At 48.6% G+C, this 10309-nt stretch overlaps 1 long non-coding RNA gene across 1 annotated transcript; it reads left to right on the forward strand.

Annotated features, from left to right (window-relative positions):
• The first annotated feature begins 4007 nt into the window (after nucleotides 1–4007).
• Nucleotides 4008–7723, forward strand: LOC139045204 (uncharacterized). The gene is made up of 3 exons (XR_011503104.1): nucleotides 4008–4817; nucleotides 5006–5097; nucleotides 6641–7723. It is a non-coding gene; the product is annotated as an uncharacterized lncRNA (long non-coding RNA).
• The last annotated feature ends 2586 nt before the right edge of the window (nucleotides 7724–10309 follow it).

Consider the following 10309-nt stretch of genomic DNA (forward strand, 5'->3'; position numbering starts at 1 on the left):
ACACTGCACCCTTCTTAATATTCAAAGCACTTTACCAGAGCGTGCTATTTTAAGCTCAAAGCCATCCTCTGTCAGGAGAGAAGGCAGGAAGAGTACGCCTATTGTGGCAGGGCTGTCATGAGCCCAGACTCTGAACTCACGCGGCCTGGGTTTGAGTCCTGCCTCTGCCACTCACCAGCCATCTGAGCTCAAAGTAGTTATCGACCTCTCTGTGCCTCAGTCCCGTTCACACAGGGGCGCGAGTGATGGCGTCACCCTCGTGGGTGTTGTAGGATTCCATGAGTAGACGCTGTCAGGTGTTTAAGCCAGTGCCGAGTGGCTAAGCCTCACGGTGTGTTGTTAATCTTATCAGTTACACCTCTATCCCCCCGCCGGCCCATTCTCCACATGGCATCCAGAGTGATATTCTAAAACCAAGAATCCCTTCGTGTCACCAGGCTGTGTGAAATGCCCTGGGGACCGCCCAGCGCGGGAATGAAGCCCAGAGTGTCCTCCGTGGCCACCACAGTCTGGCTCGTGCCTCATTCTGTGCACACGTCCTCTCTCCCTACTCTGTGCTCTGGAGGCGCTGGTCTCCTCTTCATTTGTCAAACACGCTGTTTTCTTTTCTGCTTTGCCTGACTGCCCTTTGCCCAGACCCTGGGACTCCTCCTGATTCACATCTCAGCTCAAGGCGGATGCAGGAACAGAGGACGCCTTCTCTGACCGTCCTGTTGGTTACCTGGCCCACTGCCACTGCTCTGTTGAATGAATGAATGGATGGATGGGTTTTTGTGAACCTCAGAGTTCTGGCACCCTGTCATCACTGGTCCCGTTTTATCCTGTTTTCTTTGTAGCTCTTATCCCATAAACAATGCCTACTACCTACACAGGATATGCACTTCTCTGAGTAAACTTGCGGTGGTGCGTACGTCCTTTAGAACGCAGAGTCTCCCAGTTTGTACTGTGACTCTCGCACATGCTCTCTTGGCCAGTGGCTCTCAAAGCTCAGGACGTGCTGTGCCCACCCCGAGAGCATCTGACTCGTTAGGTCAGGGAAGACGTCTTTGGGGACGTGACAGTCAAGTCGGGACCTAAAGGCTGAGAAGGGGTCCAATCCTTGGGAGCTGAAGGAAGGGAGTTCTAGGTAGAGGGAACAGGAGATGCAAATACTCTGAGCCAAGGAAAGAGCTGTGGTGGTTGAGAAACAGAAGGGAGGTGGGTCCTGCCGAAGCTTGCTGAGCGAGTGGAAAATAATTCCATGTCAATGTTGAGGAGGAGGCAGGTGACCAGGCAGCACCTGCCCAGCGTTGAGAAGAGGAGGGGGTTCACTCTGAGACCGGTGAGAAAGCCTGCGGGGTTCTCAGCAGGAAGAAACCTGCGCTAATTCACACTGTTTTAAACCAACACTTGGGCAGCCTTGTAAGGGGGCAAAGATGCAGCGACAGGATTCCATCTACCCCTTCCCCTGAAGCAATCGTCAGCACACGGTCCTCCGGCTGCATCTTCTGGGCTCTGAAGCTGCTACAGAGCTACTGTAAGGTGAGCGGTTGTCATTGTGGCAGACAGACTAATGCAGTCCCGAATTTGGAGGGAAATCTCAAGTTCAGAGTCCCTGCTCAGGGAACAGCCCGAGTGATTCCCATGTCCGTTCTGCCACACCTGTCCTATAGCCCCGGCCGGTGTACTGGACCAGGAGAGACATCACGGAAGCCAGAATACAGGCCAGCAGTTTGTGAGGGCCCAGCACAGGGCTCTGCCCAGCAAGGTCAGTGACGGGGAGCAAATCACTCTAAATGGCCTCTGTCTCGGGCAGCAGCAGAAGGTGGCAGGACGAGGAGCTTACACACGGAGAAACATCACGAGAGCAGACTTAGGAGGCCGAGTTAGAAGTGAGCAGAACTTACTGGTAAGCATAAAAAGCAGAGTAAAAGTGCCCAGAGCAGAGGGGTTGCTTGGCTGTAGGAGAAGAGGCAGAAGCTAAGGCAAAATATGCTGATCCCTACCCGGTGGAGAGCGGGTTACCACCACGGCCGGAGCAGAGCTAGCAGAGCAGATAGGACCTTGTCCTAAAGCTGTGCTTGGTCCCCCGGGGAAAGCCCCTGCAGGCAGCTGCGTGGCTTGTCCTGGGTTCTCTGCCCTGAGGGTGTCATTTCCACACGTGTCCTGAAAACATCTTCCCGCCTCATCCCCTCATACGGGTGATACCCCCAGGCCCCTTGTTTCCTGAGCCCTTTGTCAAAGGAAAGCCTGACGCCCTCTGCACCCTGGAGGGTCTTGTTTGCTGAAGTCCTCCACACTCCTCAGAGGGGCACCTGGGAGTGAGTGAGCTCTGCTGCACCGTAACCGAGGCCAGCATAAGCAACGTCTGCCTCTCAAGTTGAAACTTTAAACACCTCAGCGCCAAAATGTGAGACAGCAGCCAAAAAGACTGTAAATTACCGTAGAATAACAAAATCCCCTCCTGAAATGTAATTTCTAATTCGCTGAGCTGCACCCTTATGATTTATGTATTTTTGTGTATATAGAAATTCTAAAAATTAAAAATGTAATTAAATTTTCTCATGGATGCAAAGAGCAGTATCTTTTCTCTGTTTGGAACCGTTCATTAGCCACCCACAGCCTTTAGGCCGTAATTGCAAGTCCTCAGAAGGGCACATGAGGCCCATCTCTTCCAGCCGGCTTTGCTTCTCCTCTGCTGTCCCGACGGTGTGGAGCCTACAGTGTCCCTGATGGGAGCTCCTTCACACCTGAGCTGTCATCGCACACGGTGCCTGGGAACCCCCTCCAGCCATCCCTCCAGTTGGAGCGAGTCCCTCCTCTGCCCGTCACGCCCCTGCTCACTTCCCCCTTCTCACTGCGCTGTGTCCTCTCGACTCGGGTTTACTTGTCTATTCTGGGCTCAGCTCTGAGCTCCCAGAAGGTGGGGGCTGGGTTTTCATCGTTCCTCAGTGCCTAGCATGGAGCCAGGCCCACAGCAAATGTTTACTGAGTGAATGAGTGAACCTGCAAAGTCCCCTGCTGCCGTCTCAAGCAGAGGTGTGCTCGGGCCGCCCCAAGGAGCAGATCCGGTACCCTCAGTACTTGTACCACAGAAGGTACAGAGCATCCTTCTTCGTTCATGGTTCCTATGCCATGCTGTGCACGGTGGCAGGGTTTCTGACACCTCCCCCAGTTCCACCTGGAAAGGGCAACCCTTCCCCGTCTGTGGTGCAGGTGAGGTGTCAGACCCCTCTCCTGTCCTGGGCAGCCGTGTCCTTCTGGGGTCCCTGGAGTCGGCTTTGAGGGGTTTCTGGTCACTGACTTGGAGCCTGTCCTTCTCATGGCTGACGTGCCTAAGTCTGTGGGGACTACGCCTCCCAGGTCACCTCCCCGGAGGCACCTTTGCTCTCGGGGCCGCCCGTCCGCTGCTTTGTGGTGCCCAGCACGGCCTGTACTCAAGTCTTTCTTTCTTTCTTTCCTTCCCGACCCTCTGAGAGCTGGTCGTGAGCTCCTCAAGCTCGGAGATGGCCCTCACTTCCTCCGTGTCGGCCAGCATGGCAGCACGGGTTGGGGAGGAGTGACCCTCTGAGTCAGTGTCCTCCTCCTAACTTGTGTGACCAGTTTTGAAACAAATCACGTAATTTAATTCTCAAAAACAAACTGGGAGGTACGACTTGTTCTTACTATGTTACCAATAAGGAAACAGCCCAGAGAGAGAGTGACTTTGCTGAAATGACAGTTAATGACAGGAGCCAGGGCTTGGACCCTGGTTTTCTGACGGGAAGTCGGTTTTTTACAATTATCTTCAGAGAAAATTTCAGGAATGCTGAAACATGATGGCTGTTCCAAGTGGAGGTTCTGTTGTCCCTCTGGTCAGTGCTCCCTGGGGAAGAGCCAGGTCAACTGGGCAGCAGTGCAGCAGTGGTGGGAGTGACCCACGGAGCCTGCGGAGCCTGCCAGCGGTGTTTTCCTCCCGTTGCTATAGTAACCTAATTTATTTTAAAACATCAAGACCTAAGTCCGTAATTCACGACAAAAGACAAGCCCCTGTGGTCTCAGTCGCTCACCGAGCTATCTTCAGGAAGCCTTCAAGCAGCTGAGTCGAAAGTGTCCTCACCGAGGTCTTATCGGTCCAACGAGAGGCAAGAAAACACAAACGTGGAATTCAGTTCCTTCAAGATCTTATTATTGGGTGGGAGCCAATCAGAATGAGGCTCTGAGTTCATTACTCTAGTTTTTAGAACGCTCTTTCAGAATAAACACTAGAAAATACTTCATTTTGAAAACATAATGCTTTGTACATGTCCGTGTAAAGCCCCGTGACTCAGAAATTGTAGTTACAATGTCTGCATAGTAAGGTAAACTCTGCTAGGACAACACATGGAGACAGAACCAGCTTCTGCGAATTACGATGGGCCAATGGCCTGCTTCACGTCTCTGTGAATTAAAAGCTCGGGAAATCTCTACGGACCTTCCCCTTTGATGACCTACTATCTGCTAATCTATAGAAATAACTTCTTGTCTGTTCTCATAATAAATTTTGATGTTTTAATACAGCATTCCTCAAACGATTTTGACCACAATCCAGAGTGAAAGAAAGAGTCACTGCTTCTGCCTGTGGTTGGAATGGGGAGACCTCTCAAAGGGACGGGCATTTGGCTGGATCTTGGAGGATGACGGGGACCTTGCTGGATGGACGAGGCGATCAATGCTTCCATGGTGAAGGGACAGCACGAACAAAGACTCGGAGGTGAGCTACATTTGCAGTGGGTACTGAGAGTTTGCAGAATTCCCGTGAGCATGGAGGACAAAGAGAGAACGGAGGAAGCCAAGGATGGAGAAGAAAGACTGAGGAGGTAAGTTGAAGCCAGGTCATCAAGACCTTTATAGCATATTCAGGTCATATCCTGAAAGCCATTGGGAAGCATTTCATCATATGAACTAGTGCTTAAGAAATTAATGACAAGGTCCACATGTGAAGATATGAACCAATGCAATCCTCACAAAGAAGTTAACAACTAAGCATACATCTCTTTCTTCCTAGCAGTCACAGAGGAGATTAAGAATAGAGACAGTCTTTCTTATGCTGTTAATGAGAAGAAATGACAGTTTTAGTTCAAGATCTACAGCTGTAAGGTAAGCCACCACCCTGTAACCCAGGAAGACTTTGGGACACGGTCTGGGGACTCAGGCTGTGGGATTGGGGCAGCTACAGTTCTTCAGCCACTCTGAGCTTTGTAATCTCTGCTCTGATGTGACTCTCACCTGGGCCTTGGTTTTCTCAACTGCAAATGAGAAGGTGAGGTTAGATCAATGATTTATATCAGTGGTTGGCAACTTTTTTTCTATAAAGGGCTAGATCATAAATATTTAGGACTTGAGGGCTATGCAATCTCTGTCACAACACTCAACTCTGCCATTGTAGCTCGAAAAAAGCCACGGCAATATACAAATGATGAGTGTGGCTGCGTGCCAATCAAACTGTATTTATGGACACTGAAATTTGAATTTTGTATAATTTTCATATGTCATGAAGTGTTATTCTTCTTAAAATTTTTTCAACTCTTAAAAATGTAGCAAACACATTTAGTTTGCAGGCTGTAAAAAACCAGGCAGTGGGCTGGATTTTGGCCCATGGGCCACTGTTGGCCTTCCCTATTTCTATATCCCTTATTTACTTACCAGAAAAATGTACTACGTTTTTCAAGTTCAACAATGGTGTACTTTCCAATTTTTTTTTTTTACATTTAGTAATTCCTTTTTAAATATAGCCAATCTGTATTGACAAAACTTAATGCTGGTTATAAGGGTGTTTGCTTTTCGATTACAGAGATTAATTGAAGAACACTCTATAGGACCAAAATAAAAAAACTGTCCCGATACTCCCACCACAATCACAGAAGAGTTTAAAGAGAAACTATCCTATCAATCCATATACTGTCACTCAGGAGGATAAGAAAATATTTTTAAAATATGGCATTAATATTTTTAAGATATTTTAAAAAATGAAGAAAGATCGAACAGATATTTATACACTTAAGTTCACAGCAGCATTACTCACAATAGCCAAAATCCGGAAGCGAAACCGAAAGTCCATCAGTGGATGATCGATAAATAAAACATGATACATACATTCAAGGGAATATTATTCAGCCTTAAAAAAGGAATGAAATTCTGATACATGCTACAACATTGATGAACCTTGAAGACATATTAAATGAAATAAGACAGACACAGGTGCCTAGAGCACTCACATTCATGGAGACAGAAAATAGAATGGTGGTTGCCAGGGGCTGGGGGGGGGGGTTGACAGGGAGTTACTGTTTAATGGGTACGGAGTTTCAGTTTGGGAAGATGAAGATGTTCTGGAGATGGATGATGGTGATGGCTGTCAACAATGTGAATGCACATAATGCTAGTGAACTGCGCACTTAAAACGGTAACTTTGATGTTATACATATTGTACCACAATAATAAAAAGAGAGGAAGGGAACAATGAAATGATTAACCTAGCATCACACAAGACAAAAGGAAGAATCGAGAATAGGCTGCAGGACTAGAAACTAGTACGGTAGAACAGAACTCTGAACACAAAATGACCTGGACAACTTTAATGGCTGTTTTTCGAGCCATTTCAGAGCACAGTATTTCAGAGAATCTTCTCAACTGACATTTTCAGAGGAAGAGACGGAGGTTCACAGAGGTTCAGTGTCAAGTAACCAACAGGCAGGGTTGAGAAGCAAACCCATGATGTGCCCCAAAGCCACTGTGCTAGACTGCTGTGGGACGGCGCCGCCCTGGAGCTCTGAGCCTGCCTGCCTTCGAGTGTTGAAACCCTTTGCCACCAGCCATGGGCCTCCAGTGAAATTCATGTGGCCGTGGCTGCCTCTGAAGGAGAGGAGTCTTGAGCAGCTGCGCTTTCTGAGTCGGGGTCTGCGGCACAGGACCTGTGTGCGGCTGGTTTAGGCCAGAGGTGATGCCACGTGCTGGCTGCCGCTGCTGTGGGCCGGGTTGATTTGTGTCTTTGCTCTCGGTGGAATGACTCTCAGAGCCTTTTAGACCACAGATCCCCCCTCCAACGGTGACGCACCACCGCTAAGTCATAAATATGTGTGTGTCTTACCTCCCTGGTGATTGTAAGATAAGGGTAGGAGCTGAGCCTGGTTCATATTTATATTCTCCGTAAGATCGCCTTGTACAGGGTTTTGCGCCAGGCAGGCACTCATCAAATATTTGTTGAATGAATGCATAAATGAATGTTAAGTGATCTGCGTTCAGGTTTTCCTTTTGTTTTAAATTTTCTCCTCCATCTGACACATGTTAAGTGCCTTCCTTGTCCCTTTCCTGGATATTACAGGTGCCCTCAGCTGGTTTCTGTGTTCTTCTGGCCCGCTTTTTCTCATCACTGCTGAAACAGACTGGAGGCCAAAAATAGAACCTCCTTTACAACTTCGAAGGGGACTCACATCCCCCATTCCTGAGGTGGCAACGCTGATTCTGTTTGAGCAGAATGGAGTTTCATGCTTGCCACTTTCTTGACTTTGCCTGACGTTTAAAAGGGATAAAATTTTCCCTACACGGTGGTTACTACAATCACTGTTGGAAGGTGGGGTTTGGGACGAGTAAAAGAATGTTATCCAACAGAGGAATGTCACAGCTTGTCTTGAGGATGCTTGAAGATGCTCAAGAAGGAGATGAGTTTCTCTGTCTCTGTCTCTGTCTCTTCTCCTTCCCTCGCTCCCTCCCTCCACTCCTGCCTCCTTTCCTGTTCTCTTCCTCTCTCTCTGACTCCTCCCTGCAATTGCTGGTTTACGACAGGGTCAGTGACTCCTGTGTTTTCAAGCCAGCTCACGTTATGAAGACAGGAGACAAGAATGTGCGTGAACACACGCTCTGTCTGCCATGATGCTGATTCCTGTGAATTACCCTGGGAAGGAGCCACGGCAACAGGCACTGCGCCATCCAGAGCGACCTCTGGTCCACGTACACGGTCACATGTTCCCCGATTGCGCTGTCGGGGACGAGGGAGGAGACCTGGCTCGTTCTCTCAGGGACCCCACAGGGTGGGAGGAAGATAGGACAGAGGCAGAGCTGATAACACAAGGGCACATCTAAGTGTTAAGTGGGTAATAAGAAAGCCTAAATAGACAGTCTCAACAATAATCATTTCCATGTATGGAGTGTTTGCTCCATGCTGGGCCCCATTCTAAGGACTTAGGTACTAGTGTCTTGAATTCTCACTACAACCCGTGACCTCGGTGCGCAGTATGGGAGAAGGTGTGGGGAGGCAGTAGGGTGCAGTGGGTAGTGCTGGGCTCTGGAATCAGATCACAAGATCCTGGTCCCAGCTGTGTCCAGGCCTCTCCTGCTGCAGAGAGAGAATATCCACTCCCAGGGATTTAGTTGGGGTGTCCGGCCTCTGCTACCGGCCATGTGACCTTCTGAGTATTGATATCCCTCTCTCTGCTTCCATTTCCTCATCTATGAAATAAGAATAATCATCGAAATTACCTTATAGAGTTGATATTAATGAGATAATGTAAGCATAGCGCTTAAACCAGCGCCCGACGTGGAGTCACTGGTCTGTGAACACCAGGCTTTATGACCCTCAGAGACGTTAGATAACTTGCCGGCATTCACCCAATAAATTCATAGCAGAATGAGAATTCTAGCTCAAACCTGACTGATCCCAAGGCCCTCAGATCTTAACCACTTCACCCCAGAGGTGGTTCAGAGAGCAGTAAATCATAATGGATTAGTGTGAAAAGGGGTGAGATTTACAGAGAATGTGACAAGGTTTGAAGGATGGAGTAGAATTTATTGAAAAAGAAATGAAGACTCTAGGCTTTGATGGAGAAAGATCTCTTAGCTAACCAAAGGCCCATCTTTACCAACGACCACCTCTGGGTTTATTTCTGTCCCGCCAGCCAGACTCACCCTCCCTCTAGCGAAGGAGACGCGGTGGCTGAGATGCCCACCGCTGAGGATGCTCTGAGGGTCAAACCGCCGCCCGTCCCACCACCAGTCTCGGGCAGTGGTTCTCTGGGGCTTGGTTTCTTCTGTTCTGTTTTAGATCATGCTTGCTAATGTGCATGTGACTTTAAGAAAGAAAATCTAGTATGTTAGCACTTAATTAGGTAAATATTTTATTTAAGTTAGAAACAATATTTATAAATGTGGCAGGAAAGATATCCCACCTCCGTTCTCCTTGGGAGAACTAAGGTCGTCCCAAAGTTAAGGAACTGGAGCAACTATGTGTATATGTTCATGTATACGTGTGTGCTTATGTTTATGCACATGTGTATGTATACCCATTTCTGTGTCTATATCTGTATCTATGTATGTGTATTGAAATGCACAGGAGTTTGGGAAGCACTCAGCATTAGGAGCGACGGGAGACTGCCCAGCAGGAATTTAATCTTTGTAGCCCATTTAGTGTCTAATTATATTTTGCTTACGAACCTCAGGCTCAACCACAGTGATGGTGGCCCCTCCTCTTTCTTCTCCATCCTCGGTTCTGGCGTCTTTAACAGTCTGTGAGGAGAGAGGATGACCGCTGATGCACAGAGGGGTGGGGACCGGGGGAGGGCGGAGGGGAGCAGGCAGCAGCGAGGCCGAGGGACGGAGGGAGAGGACGAGTGTGGGAGACGCGGTGGGCAGGCACTTGGTGTGAGGGGAGCGGGGAAGAGGAAGACCCCTCTGCTGTGGACTGAGGGATGCCTCACGTAGACTGGGGGGCGGCTCCCGGAAGCACGGGGACCTCTGGTTGTGCACGAGAACCTTCTTCACATCTGAGGCAGAGGGCTGACTAAATCTTTTTGGCATTCCCAATCTGTGTTCGACATATTTTTACTGCTCCACCCCCCATTACCAGCTGAAGCTGGATTCCACCAATAAGGAAGACGGGGTCGTGAAGATGGTCCCCAACGGACACATTTCACCAGTGGACAGCAAGGCCATGTCCCCCCTCCTGCTATGGTAAGAGGCATAGGTCTAATGAAATAAGTAGTTTTACATACTATTCACGTCTCTCTCTTCACCCAGCACAGCTCAGATCTCTGGACCATTTTCCCACCTTACCAAAGCCCTGAAGCACATTTGAAAATCTTGTAGTGGTGATATTTTTTTCTAATGCACGTCACACCTTTGTTTGAGGTTTAATCATCTCTTGCAATCAACAGCTTGTTGGTCTCCGCGTCTTCCAATCTACTTGGTAACCGGTGCTGGGATTGTCTTTCTAAAGCACAAATCTACAACTGTCATTTTCCTGCTTTTCATTGTACCTGCTTTTTTTTATGCTTCAGTTTCCTTTCTCTCCCAAATGAAATGTAACATGGAATCCCAACCT

The sequence above is a fragment of the Equus asinus genome, chromosome 4 (assembly GCF_041296235.1).
Source record: "Equus asinus isolate D_3611 breed Donkey chromosome 4, EquAss-T2T_v2, whole genome shotgun sequence".
In the NCBI taxonomy this organism is placed as follows: domain Eukaryota; kingdom Metazoa; phylum Chordata; class Mammalia; order Perissodactyla; family Equidae; genus Equus; species Equus asinus.